The sequence below is a fragment of the Anser brachyrhynchus genome (assembly GCF_964034855.1).
Source record: "Anser brachyrhynchus genome assembly, chromosome: 1".
Lineage (NCBI taxonomy): Eukaryota > Metazoa > Chordata > Aves > Anseriformes > Anatidae > Anser > Anser brachyrhynchus.
The window spans coordinates 22,936,813-22,952,227 of record NC_137694.1 but is presented as its reverse complement, the minus strand read 5'-3'; the positions used below and the strand labels follow the sequence as shown (position 1 = coordinate 22,952,227).

Here is a 15,415-nt window from a genome sequence, read left to right as displayed (position 1 = left end):
CTGGAATGTTTGTTCTGCCAGGGCAGACCCAGCTCACCACACAACCTGGTGTGCAGCATGCACGCTTTTCCTGGCCAGCAACCACAGGGACAGCCAAAAGGTCTGTGTAAGTAGGGGAAGGTGCAGACAGGAGCAATCAACTGTTGGTCTCACTACCAAGATCAACAGCAATGTGTACATAAACAGGCAGAAAGATAAGTGCTCTGCTACCTAAGACCTGATCATTCATTCACGCTTCCACACATGCAAGGAACTCCTTTTACAGTTCCATTAAAGGTAAGCGTCACTGTCAGGTGTTCCTTTAATACTAGCTCCTTTCCTCCTTACTGCAACAGAAAGGTAACTTGCTAGTATAAGAACTTAAACATCCTATTAGGTATAGAAGTAAAATATTACAGTATGTTATTTTAAGTTTTCCAAAGAATCTGTTTCCTGAGAGTTTTGTAGAAAAGTTATACCCAATGAAAAATTTTAATAACAAGTTTGTGAGAGATAGTTCCATATTTTCAGTTGGTATTATGAAAAGTTTTTGTTTATTATCCCCTAAATGTCCATATTATTGAAAGGTCTTACTCCAAAATCGCCTGTCTTATAAATATTGTGCTTTTGAATTGTTATTGATTAAAAAGTCACTTGTAACTGCAATAGGTAAGCATGAAATTAATCAGGTGTATGTATTTGCAGTATGAGAGTCCTCCTGTATATCAGTTTTATTTATTTATTTCCTCCTGTTTCTTTTTAAGGCTCTTGTGTTTTCTTACATTGTGTTGTGTTATGACTCAGTCTTCTTTAGTTTAGCTGACGTCTGAGTTACTTGGTGTCCCACACCAACTTAGGCTCAAAAAAAACTTTCAAAACTGGAAAAAAAAAAAAAAAAAAGACAATCAAAGATACTTTATAAATAGTTATTTAAAATGCTGGCAGGCTCTCAGGGAAAGGGAGAAAAGTCAATTTTACCTGAACACTACCACTTGAAGAACAGCCACAAAAGTGATTGATTGCTACACAAAATGCATGGCTGTACATTCCTTAGGTTGGTTTAATTTTATTGTGTTGTTTCCACAGTTCTTGAATTTGCCGTGTAAATACATTAATATGGTTATCAAATTCATTATGGATATCCATTCATAGATCTTGATATTAAGATACAAAGGACAGTTAGCAGCATTTTTGTTCATGTTTGGGACCAGATCCCATATAGTCTCAGGGGCCACATCACCACCCTCTAAATATTCTTCATGGTGTGACTGATTTCTGCTGACTGGCAGTTGGTATCTCTTTTAAAACTGTGATCTTGATATACAGCTTTCGCATGTAGCTGAAATCTACTAAGGCACCTGGAGAACTGCATTCAGCTCTGGGTTCCCAATATAAAAAGGACATGGAAGTATTCAAACGAGTCCAGAGGAGGGCCATGATGATGACCACAGGGCTACAGCACCTCTCCTGTGAAGACAGGCTGAGGGAGTTGGGGTTGTTCAGCCTGGCGAAGAGAAGGCTGTGGAGTTACATTACAGCGGCCTTCCAGTACCTAAAGGGGACCTACAGGAAAGCTGGGAAGGGACTCTGTCAGAAAGTGTAGTGATAGGACAGGGGGTAATGGCTTTAAACTAAAAGAAGGTAGATTTAGATTGGATATAAGGAAGAAATTCTTTACTCAGAGGGTGGTGAGGCACAGGAACAAGTTGCCCAGAGAAGTTGTGGATGCCCCATCCCTGGAAATGTTTAAGGCCAGGCTGGATGGGGCTTTAAGGAACATGGTCTGGTGGGAGGTGTCCATGCCGAAGGCAGGAGGGTTGGAATTAGATGATCTCTAAAGTTGCTTCCAACCTCAACCATTCTATGTTTCTATGATTAAATTTGTTCTTGCATTACGCTGTCCACTTTATTCATATACCTATGAATAAAAATATATTCAAATGTCTGTACAACCAAGAGTTTACATTGAATGAACCTGCCTGGTGGATGAGGGGAAGGCTGTTGACGTAGTCTACCTAGACTTCAGCAAGGCCTTTCACGTGGACTCCCATAGTGTTTTCCTGGAGAAGCTGGCAGCCCACGGCTTGGACAGGTACATGCTTTGCTGGATTAAAAACTGTCTGGATGGCCGGGCCCAGAGAGTAGTGGTGAATGGAGTAAAATACAGCTGGAGACCAGTCATGAGTGGTGTTCCCCAGGGGTTGGTGTTGGGGCCCATCCTCTTTAATATCTTTATGGATGATTTGGATGAGGGAATTGAGTGCACCCTCAGTAAGTTTGCTGATGACATCAAGTTGGGGGAAAGTGTTGATCTGCTGGAGGGTAGGAATGCCCTGCAGAGGGACCTGGACAGGTTGGATCAATGGGCAGAGGCCAATGGGATGAGGTTCAATATGGCTAAGTACTGGGTCCTGAACTTTTGTCACAACAATCCCATGCAGTGCTACAGGCTTGGGGCAGAGTGGCTGCAAAGCTGTTCAGAAGAAAAGGACCTGGGGATGTTTGTCAATGCTCACCTGAACATGAGCCAGCAGTGTGCCCAGGTGGCCAAGAAGGCCAACAGCATCCTGGCTTGTATCAGGAACAGTGTAGCCAGCAGGACCAGGGAGGTGATCATCACCCTGTACTCTGCTGTGGTGAGGTCACAATTCGAGTCCTGTGTTCAGCTTTGGGCCCCTCACTACAAGAAGGACACTGAGGCCCTGGAATGTGTCCAGAGAAGGGCAACGTAGCTGGTGAAGGGCCTGGAACACAAGTCCTGTGAGGAGCGGCTGAGGGAGCTGGGGTTGTTTACTCTGGAGAAGAGGACGCTCAGGGGAGACCTTATGGCTATCTACAACTACCTGAAAGGAAGATATTGGGAGATGGGGGTCGGCCTCTTCTTACAGATAAGTGGTGATAGGACAAGAGAGAATGACCTCAAGTTGCGCCAGGGAATGTTTAGGTTGGAAATTAGAAAATATCAGAAAGGGTAATCAGGCATTGGAAGGGGTTGCCTAGGGAGGTGGTGGAGTCACCATCTCTGGGGGTGTTTAAGGGAAGGTTGGACGTGGTGCTTAGGGACACGGTTTATTAGGTGACATTGGTAGTAGGGTGATGGTTGGACCAGATGATCTTGAAGGTCTTTTCCAACCCTAATGATTCTGTGATTTTATTCTGTAAGTAGATATTGATCTTGCCAGTATCATAACACCACACATTAGCTATCTAAAGTGGTACTGTTTTCTCCTGTTGTACTCAATTCTATGTAGTGGCATTCATGTGAGACACCTCTGCTTCTGCGTGATGCACTTTTTATTTTTTTGCTTGATCTGAATTGATGGATTTAGCTCATTGGGTCGGTGCTTTGAAACAAATTGTTATGAGTATGAACTGGCAGCACTACACAGAGATGAATGAATTACCATCAAGGACTCTGATCTCAAATCGCTCTAGAATGAATGGGAATTTATCATCTAAAACCAAGCAAATTCCTGACAGAACTAGGTCCTTATGGTCTCAGAACTCAGCCAAAATACTTCTAATCTCATGAAAAATTGGCAAAATTTCTCCCCAAACAGATGAAACTTGCAAAGTATGATTAACACTACCTGGACAGAGTTCTCATGAAACAGCTATTCCACATGGTGTTACAAGTATCAGTACAAAATCAGGCAAGATAATGTTTTCACTGTGTAGTTTGCACCAATGGGAAAGTAATAGTGAATAAAAGCAGTGTACTGATAGCGTTAATTAATGTGGGGTATGATGCTGATGAATGATGCAGAAAAAAAAATATTGAGGAAAAATAAATACAAAGCAAGAAAGATGGGACAGGAAAAGCACTGAGGAAATAGGCAGAACTGAAATGGAACAAATTATTTTTCAGGGACAAGAGTGCTTGACAAAATTGATCGTCTTGGAGGGAAAAATAAACCATTGATTCAAAAGTGAAAAAATGCAGTAGCAAAATTAGATTGAATATATGTATCCTTATAGAGATAAATGGAAGCAAGATAGAAAATGTGAGAAGAAAATTGTCATCTTTAAATTGCCATCCCCACAATGAGGTAGGAAAACACAGAAATGGAATATTAATAATCAATTTTTTTTCACATGTACTAAAATAGCCACAAATATGAACAGAATATGGCAGTGAAAGAGGAAAAAAATGGGAGTTGGTGTTGGCAGTTCATGCAGTTGTAGCTCGTTTTGTAAATATAAGTGGGAGTTCCTGTCAGGCATTGTTAATCCTTGTCTGTCTTTGGGTGTCTAAACCAAATGTTGGATTCTTGTCATAGTGGCACTGATCTCAGTTATGCTTCCAGAGCATCTTCTGCACCAGAAAGAAAGACAGAGGTGGGAGGTTTCAATGTGTGGCAACACAGAAATCCCATATGCATCAAAGAGTTCCTGAACAGTTTTAGCATCAATATTGTCCCAAACATATCGTATCGAACTGTCTATAAAATCTGAACCCCTACATGGCAAGTGTATGTTTACATTATCTTTTTGCTGTTCCCACACTGATGGTACAATATCACCAGTGTTATAACTTCAGATACATAACTGTAATGATGTAAATTATTATTTTATTATTTTTATGGATGAAGTGGTAGGCATCACAAAATGGATTCATCTGTTTCTTGGTTATTCTTGCATAATTTATTCTTATTTGGAAGAAATACGCAAAACATTCCCTTTTGACACACATACAGGAATTGTTAATTTAATATACTTGTGAACGCAAGATTGTAAAATCCACTTTTTTATGGTAATATCGTAAAAAATGCTCTATCATTATAATCTGCTTATAAAGAAACTTTATGTGTGTTATTTGTGATGGGCAAACTGTGAATCCAGGTGTAATGGGCTATAAACCAACTGGTAGCTTGTAGCCAGTTTAAAAAGATTATACTCTTATTAACAGATCTTTCCTCAAACAAGAAAACAAAACCTGATCTCAAACACTGATCCTGGCTCACTTAAATTGAATTTACATTATCAATTTTATTGTATTAATTCCTGACAAGCACTGGAATTAATAAGGGGCACTTGGTATGCCTCTAGCTTTCATAGTGCCTTTACAAACAGTATTAGGAAATTTTTGTTGAGGGTGTGAGAGAAGAGCAGGTGAGTATGACAACAGGAGGGGACAGAGGCATGGTAGAACTAGCTGCAGGTAACTGGAAGACCTGGAGTCCATTTTAGCTGCAATTCAGTAGCTTGACTCTGTGAGGATGGTGTAGCAAGGGAAAATGTGATGAATGTAGAGCACTGGTGCTACAGCCAACATCCACTGAATGTAGAGCACTGGTGCTACAGGCGACATCCACCTTCTTCAAGTCAGTGAAAATATGATTCCAAAAGTGCTGGAAGTGTCTGTTGTTAGAATGACTCTTCTTAGGCTTTCCCAAACCCAGGCTTCTTTCCCAAGGAAATTAACAGGCACCCAAACAATGGCATGACAGAAACAAGATTTTTTTTCTTTTCATGTTGTGAGCAGGAGAGAGGCCCAAATTAGTCTAGATTTGCACAAACAGAAGCTATTTTACATCTGGAGCTCTGCCTTCTGCTTTGCCACCTGGTCTTTGTCCAGGATGAATGGTGGATTCAAGCCAAGATGAGTGGGAGGATGGGCAGAAGGTCAGTGATGTCCCAATCATGTGATTTGGTTGCTAAAGTGAGACATGGTCCAGACAAGAAATACAGTTTGGATTGTAAATTTGACCTCAGTAGAAGTTGATCAGTCTTACCAATTCCAAGAGAAAAGTGAAAACAGATGTATAAGGTTTTTTTTACCCATCAATTTATTTTGAAAAACTATTTCGATCTAATTTTGCTGTAAGAAAGAAAGTTACAATCTCATAAGGCTAGCATGCATTTCTACAGTTCTCCAACTTCACAATTTGCTATATCCAAGAAGACTTGTGAAATTGTCCATTTTATTTTCAAGTGTACACTATTTTATTCAAATCACTTATCTGACAGGGCTCATTTTAAACTGTAAGTGGTCTTAAGCATTAGATAAGACATTAGTTCTTTCCTCTCTCCCATCCAAATAATGAAAGAGTTCTGCTGTTTATCTTAACTTCATTGTGCAATTGGCAGCAGCAGTTCTGGTTGTTCAGCCCAGAAATAGTTGTGTGTTTGTTTTTTTTTTTTTTTTTTTTTTTTTTGTAATATTCTTTCCAATTAGTACTTAAATTTTATTTTATATTATTGTGAGAGTTTAATGAAAGTTGCCTCCATATGATTTGTATTTCTCTGCTGCCATTATTATGACACTAAAGTCGAGTTAGTGAAGTTAAGACTGTGATATATAGGGAGGTTGCAGAGCTTTTCTTTCTGACAATGTAATCCAGTCACCAGAATAGACAGGCTCAAATAATACGATTTTTATGTTACAAAACAGTTCGTACTCTAAGGTTTTTATCAGTTCTGGTTTAGCTCTTGCTAAGGGTCAAAGTATGGAGTTTTTGTTTGTTTTTCTGAATAGAAAACAACTCAGGATCTTCAGACTGATACAGCATATTTTTCATAGATCATATTATAGGATCACATATACTGCTGTTGTTACCTAAACTCTGCCAAAGCCTTGGGTAAATCTGAACATATTAGTTTCTATGAATGCATTTGCAGAAATGAAAATACGCAAAGTTAAGAACATTTCAGTAGCTTTCACATAAGTATCTGTTTATATGAGCCCTCAAGAATTATTTTGATTCCAAAAAATGAAACATGGATTTTCAGATAGAAAATAGTTTTGTAAAACACAGCATCTCAAACAGGTATGTCCCTTTTTGAGTGCTTCATCCACTTCATACACGAATTACAAGTACAATAATAAAACCCAAATATAAATCACTTGAAAGCTGTGCTAGTGTAGCCACATGTATATGAGATAAGATGTATGGGAAATATTAAGTACAGGGCAAATCACACAGAAACTATAAAGCTCAGAGAGGTGATGGACACCTCTCTGTTAGAAGTGGTTGTGCGTTACAGTCCACAGTCCAGGCAGCATGAGGTTTGGGATGGAGACAGTGTATTTCTAATGTGTGACCTTCATTGGCTGATAAAATAACTTCCTACATAGGCTGGAGTTTTAAAGCTACTTTAGCAATCAAAGTAGCATTTGATATAGCATGTGTATTTTGATTATCAGGTTCTTCAGAAACACTGTTATCATCCAGGATGTGTTTTGCTGGGGTCCAAATACACTCAAATAATAAAATAGAGAAAAGGAGTTATCATCATCGGATTACTCATTTACTGAAGTATGTGTTCTAATCACTTCCCAGCCTAATCAGGATTGGTTCAAAGGTTGCTGACTTCGTTTGGATGTTTGTAGTCCAAAAAGTGCTGGCATGTTACTGATTTATCATACACAAGATTTCTTTCTTCCATCACTTGGGTATGAACAAATTAGTTTTGCTGCTGCTTCATAGCTGATGCCAAAGGAAGAAGTGTCTTGTTCTGGGATCAATGACTTTTCCATCCTACAGTGAAATTGTTCCTTCAGATAACTATAACTTTGTTAGTTGAAACAAGCATTTTACTACTTGTTTGCATTGCTGTTTTCTGCAATATATTCCAATACATTTCAATAACACTTTTTTTTAAAAAACTTATGTTTCATTCCCTTGCAAAAATTTATGCTCATTGCTTGTACAAAACTGCTTGTACTAGCATTTTCTGCATAATTGTTGGTATTCTGAGAAACACAGGACTGTAGGGAGAAAAAAAGGAGGTAAGGAACAAAAGTCTCTCATTACTTCTGAGCATTATCTTGCATATGTCCACTATTTTACATGTGCATATAAATACATATGCATGTTTATGCAGATTGTTTACAGTAGAATGTTTATTTATATTAGAAATGTTATGTCCTTATCAAAGAGTACCTATCTATCTTACTAACATAAGTATACCAGATTTATAAAAATACTGTCTTATGTTTTTCAGTGTGTTGGGGTTTAACCCTGGTAGGCAGCTCAGCAGCACACAGCTGTTCACTCCCTCTCCCCCAGTAAGATGGGGAAGATAAATGCAGTTTAATAGGTAAAGCAAAAGCCACACACACAAACAAAGCAAATCAAGGAATTCATTCTCTACTTCCCATCAGGACGCAGATATTCAGCCATTTATAGGAAAACAGGGCTCACCGTGTGCAACGGTTACTTGGGAAGACAAACACCATCACTCCAAACATCCCCCCTCTTCCTTCTTTCCACCCAGATTTTATTGCTGAGTATATGTCACATGGCATGGAACATCCCTTTGATCAGTTAGTTGTGCCCCCTCCCAGCTTGCGCACCTCCCAGCTCCATCACTAGCAGGGCAGTGTGAGACACAGAGAAGACCTTGGCTCTGTGCAAGCACTGCTCAGCAACAGCTAAATCACTGGTGTGTTATTAACACTGATTCCATCATAAATCCAAAGCATAGAACCACTTCAGCCACTGTGAAGAAAATTAACTTTATGCAAGCCAAAACCAGTACCCTGAGAAGGCAGATGAGGGATTCCAAATTTATCACTGAAAACACACATGACCCTACTTTACAGTAGCAAAGTCTTGCACAAGTATTTTATAAGCAGCAAGAGCCATATTTCACAAAGAATGAGTTCCATCAAGTTAGTCATTTCAGGTTTTATTATCATCTCTTATTGAAGTTTTTGGACCTGATAATGATATATATCAAATTAATACCCATACAGCAAGAGCAATTTCTTATTCTTAGGAACATATTAATCTTCAAAATTGTCTTTAGTAATGTGAATTTTCAATATGCTAGCAATTCGCATTTTCCAACAAGTTTTGTTAGTTCACAACCATAAAAGAAGATAGAAGATATGTACTGAGTTGTTTAATATTGAATAAACTGTATTAACAATACTTTCTATTGATATTTATTGATTATATTGATTATCTTTAAAGTACCTACTTTGCATTTTCTCCCCTTGTCTACAGCATTTGCCTCTGGACAAACTCAAGCAGAAAAAGGAGGCCTAGAGAGGATGGAAGCAAGGACAGGTAGCCTGGGATGAATACAGATAAATTGTCCAAGCAGCCAGAGATCAGGTTAGGAAAGTCAAAGCCCTATTAGAATAAAATTTGGCCAGAGACATCAAGGATAATAAGAAAGGCTTCTATAAGCACATCAATAAAGGAAGGTTAGGGAAATTGTGGGTCCTTTCTGGAAGGAAACAGGAGACCTGGTTACCCAGAATATGGAGAAGACTGAGGTACTCAATGACTTTTGGCCTCATTCTTTGCCAGAAAGTGCTCTAGCCACATAGCCCAACTCCCAGAAGGCAAAGGAAGAGACCAGGAGAATGATGAACTACTCAGTATAGGAGAAGATCAGGTTCAAGACCATCTAAGTGTGGTGGTTTTACCTTGCTAGGCATCTGACCTCCACCACAACCACTCTCTCACTCCCCCTCCTCAGAAAAGGAAAGAAAAGAAGAAGAAAAGGAAAACAAACAACTCACGGGTTGAGATAAGGATAATTTAATTAAAGGAAAATAATTATTAAGGTAAAATTATTATTAAGGGAAAATTAAATAATTTAGATAAAGGGAAAAGGGGGGTGGGGGTGGGGGGTGGGGAAGGGTACAAGACGGGGTGACAAGCAAAGGCCGTGTGGAAGCACAGAGAGAGAAGAAATAAATTACTCTACTTCCCATCCATGAATGATGCTTGACCACGTCCCTGAAGCAGGGCCTCAATACACAAAGCTGTTGTTTGGGAGGACAGACGTTTTCATAACAAGAGCCTGCCCCTCCCCACTCCTTCCCCTTTTCCACCTTTTATTGCTGAATGTGACATCGTATGGCATGGAATATCCCTTGGGCTGGTTTAGGTCAGCTGCCCTGGTGATGTCCCCTCCCCACCTCTTGCCCTCCCCCATCCTGCTGGCTCTGAGGGGTTTGGAGTGAGTCCTGATGCAGTGCCAGCACTGCTCAGCAATAGACAAAATTCTGGTGTGATACCAGTGCTGTTCTAGCTACAGGTGCAGAGCACAGCATGGTATTGGCTGCAGGGAAAGTTAACTCCATCCCAGCCAGACCCAGTACACTAAGGAACCTAAAGGTGCACAAGTCCATGGGACCCAATGTGATGCATCCGCAGGTTTTGAGGGAATTGGCGGATGTAGTTGCTAAGCCACTATCCAGAAATTACTTACTCAGACGGTGGTGAGGCACTGGCACAGGCTGCCCAGAGGAGTTGTGGATGCCCCATCCCTGGAAGTTCAAGGTTCAAGGCCAGGTTGGATGGGGCTTTGAGCAACCTCGTCTAGTGGAAGTTGTCCCTGCCCATGGCAGAGGGGTTGAAATAACGTGATCTTTAAGTTCCAACCCAAACCGTTCTATGATTCTCTGTTTCTATGATTTAAAAAATTCCTCTAGCTCTGTTAGATCAATGAAGATCTGTTATAGAGAAGTGAGCTTACATTCCAGTAAATAAATAAAATATATATGGGAATATCTATTTCTCTGTCTATCTAGCTACATGGCAGCATCCAAATTCATTCTGGCTCAGTGTTACAGCATCAATCACTTTGTCATGTGGGAAAACAGGAGCAGACAACACACATCTTTTCAAAACTTGTGTGCTTAACCAGTTATATTGTAAAAAATCAGACTACATATGACTGCTTTAGCAAAATACAGTGAACACAGCTGAAAAAGCAATTTTTTTTTATAACAAAGGAAGTTGAAGAATTGCTGCAGTTATGTAGTGGTATTGATTGTTCATAGCATCCTTAAACCAGAAATAATGTTAGAGAATTTCCTCTTTCTTTTTTTTTTCTTTTTTTTCTTTTTTTTTTTTTCATTCCTCCCTCTTCTTATAGGGATTGTGAGAGTCATTTTCTTTGTTATCACCTTTGTTTTGCAGCATATGTGGGATGATGTACGTATGTTGCATGCATGGTTTTTGCTCTCTTTGTTACACCATAAACCAGTTCTGTCAAGCTTTCAAGGTCACATTTCTTTGGTGACCAGTGATTTGTTGTTTCTGATTTGCAGTTATATCCCCAGGTTCCTGGTATCACCTGTGCCTTATTTTCAGAGCTTCTGTTATGACCTTATGTTTACACAGTTAGGGCCCCATGTTATAACCTCTATCTTGACAGAGAGGTTGTATTTTTGTTGTATTTTTGTATGTGTGTGAAAACTTAATTATGGTTTCTTTTAGTGTTAGTCTTGTATTCCCTACTGTGCTACCAATTTTATCACAAGTGGTTCTGGCCATAAAGCTGAAGTTTGAGTGAATGAATTCATGAAGAAGGAAAGGCTTCTGGCTTTTTGAATGTGTGGAAGAGTGGAGAAGGAGATAATCAGTACCATATGCTGAAAAGATGATAGAAATAAAAGACTGGATTGTTTGTGGTGGTTGTGTTCAGACCGTGGAGTAGGTATGTAGAGCAACATACCTTCTGGAATACTCTGAGGTCCCACCAGCCTCTTTCTGTTCATGATTTTCCCTTGCAGTAGAATTGGGTACTACCATGGAGTCAGAACATGGTTATGGTCCTGTTTTGGACTTGTGATCATAAGCTGGGAAATGCAGGCACATTTCACTGAGCAGAGAGCCTGTCCCAAATTCTGGACCACTTAGTACTTCATCAGTGAACTGCGATGATTTCATGGTAAATAAAACAGGAAATAAATTCAGGAGTTGAAAACGTTATTGAATTATACATGTTATACAGTTCAGAACAGTGCATTAACCACTACTGGGGACTGGTGTTGCATTAGTCTTCTCTCTTAATCTGAACCCATAAAATCACACATTTTTGTTGCAGGATGGAAATTGGGCTATTAGAAAAGTAAGAAGAACAAAATGGAACTTGAAACATGTTATTCATTTTCTGGATATGCTATATATCACCAGAAAATCTCACTGTGCCTCACTTTCTCATACTTTTGCAAATCATGTTACACAGCAAAATATCAAGACCAGAATGATACTGTCACTAAAATTCAATTCAATGTTGATATAGAGAAGTTCAAAAAATGCTACTATTCATGTGGAGATCCAAGAAGGACTTTGGCATTGGTATTCTGACCATTACAACATGTAATTTACTGTCAGGTGGTCCACAGGGCACGGTTCACAGCTCACAGATGTCCTCAGGAAGTGCTGACTGCATAAATACAGGAAAGGAAATAACTGTCTTGGTGGTGATTCTTCAGAAAAGAATTTAGGTCATGAGTCAACAGTATCATGCTGTTGAGAAATACGACAAGCATCTCACACACACACACATATATATATATAAGAATTCATCAATCCAGAAAGAAAGAAAGAAAGAAAGGAAGGAAGCAAGGAGAGAAGGAAAAAAAAAAAAGAGATAGGGAAAGGAAATAATTTTGCATTACACAAAAGAGAAGACTATCAATGTTGAAGGTGTTCAGTCTTCAAGAACATAAGATTTCCTTGCAAAGTTTTAAAGTCTCTGTCACTGTAACTCCTTTGGAACAAATGAGGTCAATATCTGAAAATAAATAAATACCAGAAAAATATATAAAATGAGACACAGAAAGCAGAGATGAGAAGGTTTCTAGCCAATATTCATTTGTGAAAGTGAAGACCTGAGTTTTGTCACAGTTTCAAAATATATGTACCTATATCCAGTGCCCATTTACTGATGGATATATCACCTAGAATGATCCTAGGACTAGACGAAAGGTTTCATAATTTCTAAAATAATGCCCTAAGCATGATTTTAGGAAATCATTCTTTGCTTATTTCTTCTCTGTGGTCATATGAATCTTTAAATATGTTTGCTCAAATAATGAGTAATCTGTATTCCCTTTCTTTATGCCCAAATCTGGTTGTTAGGGCATTGTCCATAAAGGAGAGGCCTCCTTTCTTCCTTCTTCTGGCAGTAGATATTGAATTTGGACTCTGCCTTCTGCTGTCTAAAATTTGGATGCATGCTCTAGATTATTTTGCGATACTGGATTATGTAAATTTCAATTCTGTTATCCTTACTCCCATTAATTTCTTCTGTATTCCTGATATTTTAAATTGATAACATTTTTAATACAAAAACATTTTTGACACTAAAACTTGTATTCAAAGAACTTTTTTTTTTTTAGTTACTTTTTCAGACTTTGCATTGGAATATCCTGGTTCACAATTTTTATTAACTAACTTAAATTATAGCTTTGTAATCCAATATGGTTTGACATCATTGCCAATATTTTTATATTCAAGGACCTTTTATATATTTATTTTTATATTTTTGTATTTCAAGCATCTTTTATTTACAGATGCTTGAAATGAAACGTTACTAACATTTACTAACATTTCAATACTAATTTTCATGAAATTTAGATGTTTCAAATAAAATGCCATTCCCAAGAATATCGCAGAGCTCAGCTCTGAAAATAGGAATTCTTGCCTATTTCTTGGGGTCAATGTGAAGAGTTAGAGCTTGGAAGGTGCTGAGAGTTACATGCTTCTTGCTGTCTCAGTTAACATCTTGAAGTGAACAGAGTATGAAACAGACAAAATATGTCTTCTTTTTTATATAATATAACAAGCTAGGGCATGTAGCCATTAAAATGAAAAAGGATTTTAAAAAAAAAAAAGGGAAAAAAAAAGAAAAAAAAAGGTAAAGGAAAAGGGAAGAGGAAAAAGGAAAAGGAAAAAAAGAAAAGAAACAGAAGACAAATTTCTAGCCTGTGATGATGATAACTCATTTGCAATCCCCTTTTCAAATTTTCACTGTTTTCTAGGGTGGAGTCCTCGACTGTATCAACTTGTGTGACATTTATAAACAAATATGTGGAACTCATTTGTGTAAAACACTTATCGTGTTTCATTTGTATTTTACATATATAAATATATCTATTTTGCATCTTTCAATAAGATTAAATAAACCACTTGCAGCTAAAATGAAGACTGCACAATGACAGTGAACCCCTGAATCACAGGGCAGACAGCCAGTACTATGTGCACCAGGCATCCCCAACAAGACTGACAGACTGATGCCAGTTGTGACTCCAGTGCGCTGAATCCTGTCGGTGCTGTTGGGATGTTTTACAAGAACTTTCTTAATGTGCATTTAAACTAACAGGTACAGTATATGCTAGAGTAAGGAGGGCAGATGATGGCCGGCTCCATGGTAGTCTAACAGCAGCTGGCATTGCAGAGGAATTTCAATTAGTCAGGTGACAATCAGCTGCAATCCCTGAGGAACTGGCTACTGCATCTTCTGCATAGCTCTCTTTCACTGCTCCAAAAAACTTAATTGTTGCACTGCTTACACTACTGGCTGTAAAAGTAGCTACATGGGACCCCCTCTTCCTGTCCCCGTGAATTAATTTAAGAAATGATATCTCCTATACCATGTTTCCACAGATACGAATCTGTGTTTGTTTAGTTTGTAAAGAAATGAAGAAGATGCATTTGCTATAGAGACAGCTGAGTCATTCCCATCCCTTGAATGTAAATGGCAGAGGTTTTCTTATTTTAGCTGCTATTTCAGCTTAATGAGCTCTGGAATTTTTTATAGTAAAGTTATTGTAACTTGTTAGTCCAGTCAGTGTCTCCACTTTAAACTTTTCTCTGAGATTTCATGCCTTATCCACTATGAAGAGAAACTTAGTATGTTGTCTCTGGGACCTTTCTTTTTTCTTTTTCTTTCTTTTCATTTTATGTATTTATTTAAATAAACAGTGTTTGAATTAATTTGAGTACGTATCTATCCAATGAAGATAATGTTTCGTTATTGTTCTATGCCTTGTTTAGTATTTTAAAAGGGGGCACATTCAAATTTTGACTTTAAATCTTTGGAGTTTTCATTCAGAATTAAAGGCTAAGACAGAAGACAATTGTTTTGAATTTGTATTAAAACAGCTAAAATTCATAGTAGAAAAAAAATAAATAAATAAAAAGGACTGGTTTCAGCTAATATATCCACTGTTCAGAACAGGAAAAAATTCACAAAGCATGACATAAAATTTCCAGCAACACTACAACTTTGGAAAGAAGCAATAAGAATAAAGTAATAATGTTCTACAGAAATTGATGTAATTTGTCTTCTTTCCAACATTCTACCTGTTTACTATATTGTACATATCCTTTGAAATTAAAGGAAATTTTTGTCTTCTTAGACTACCATACTTACATAGATTTGCTGCTTTAAAAGGGTAAAGAAAATTTAATGTCCTCTAATAAGTTCCAAAGGAACTCCTTGGAAAAGGAGTGGATGCTGTTTTGGCTGCACATTTCCACAAAAAAAGAGAGAGAAACCTATTGTAAATAAAATGGAAATTCAAGTCTGAACCACATTGCTTCTTGTAAACATTAATACTACTGATAGTAAACACATAAGACAGGGTACTTCAGAACAGCTAACTGTATTCAGGGAACAAGAGTCTCTAGGGTAACAAGTTACAGCATTAGTCAGCAAACACTATCCTTGGGTGAGT

At 38.1% G+C, this 15,415-nt stretch overlaps 1 long non-coding RNA gene across 1 annotated transcript in view; it reads left to right on the top strand.

Moving 5' to 3' along the window:
- Positions 1-201: 201 nt before the first annotated feature.
- The window catches only part of LOC308187607, a 73,524-nt gene continuing 58,310 nt past the window's right edge, over positions 202-15,415 (top strand). The window contains exon 1 of the long non-coding RNA XR_013944820.1: positions 202-276. This is a non-coding gene — a long non-coding RNA (uncharacterized lncRNA). The remainder of the gene's footprint in view (positions 277-15,415) is intronic.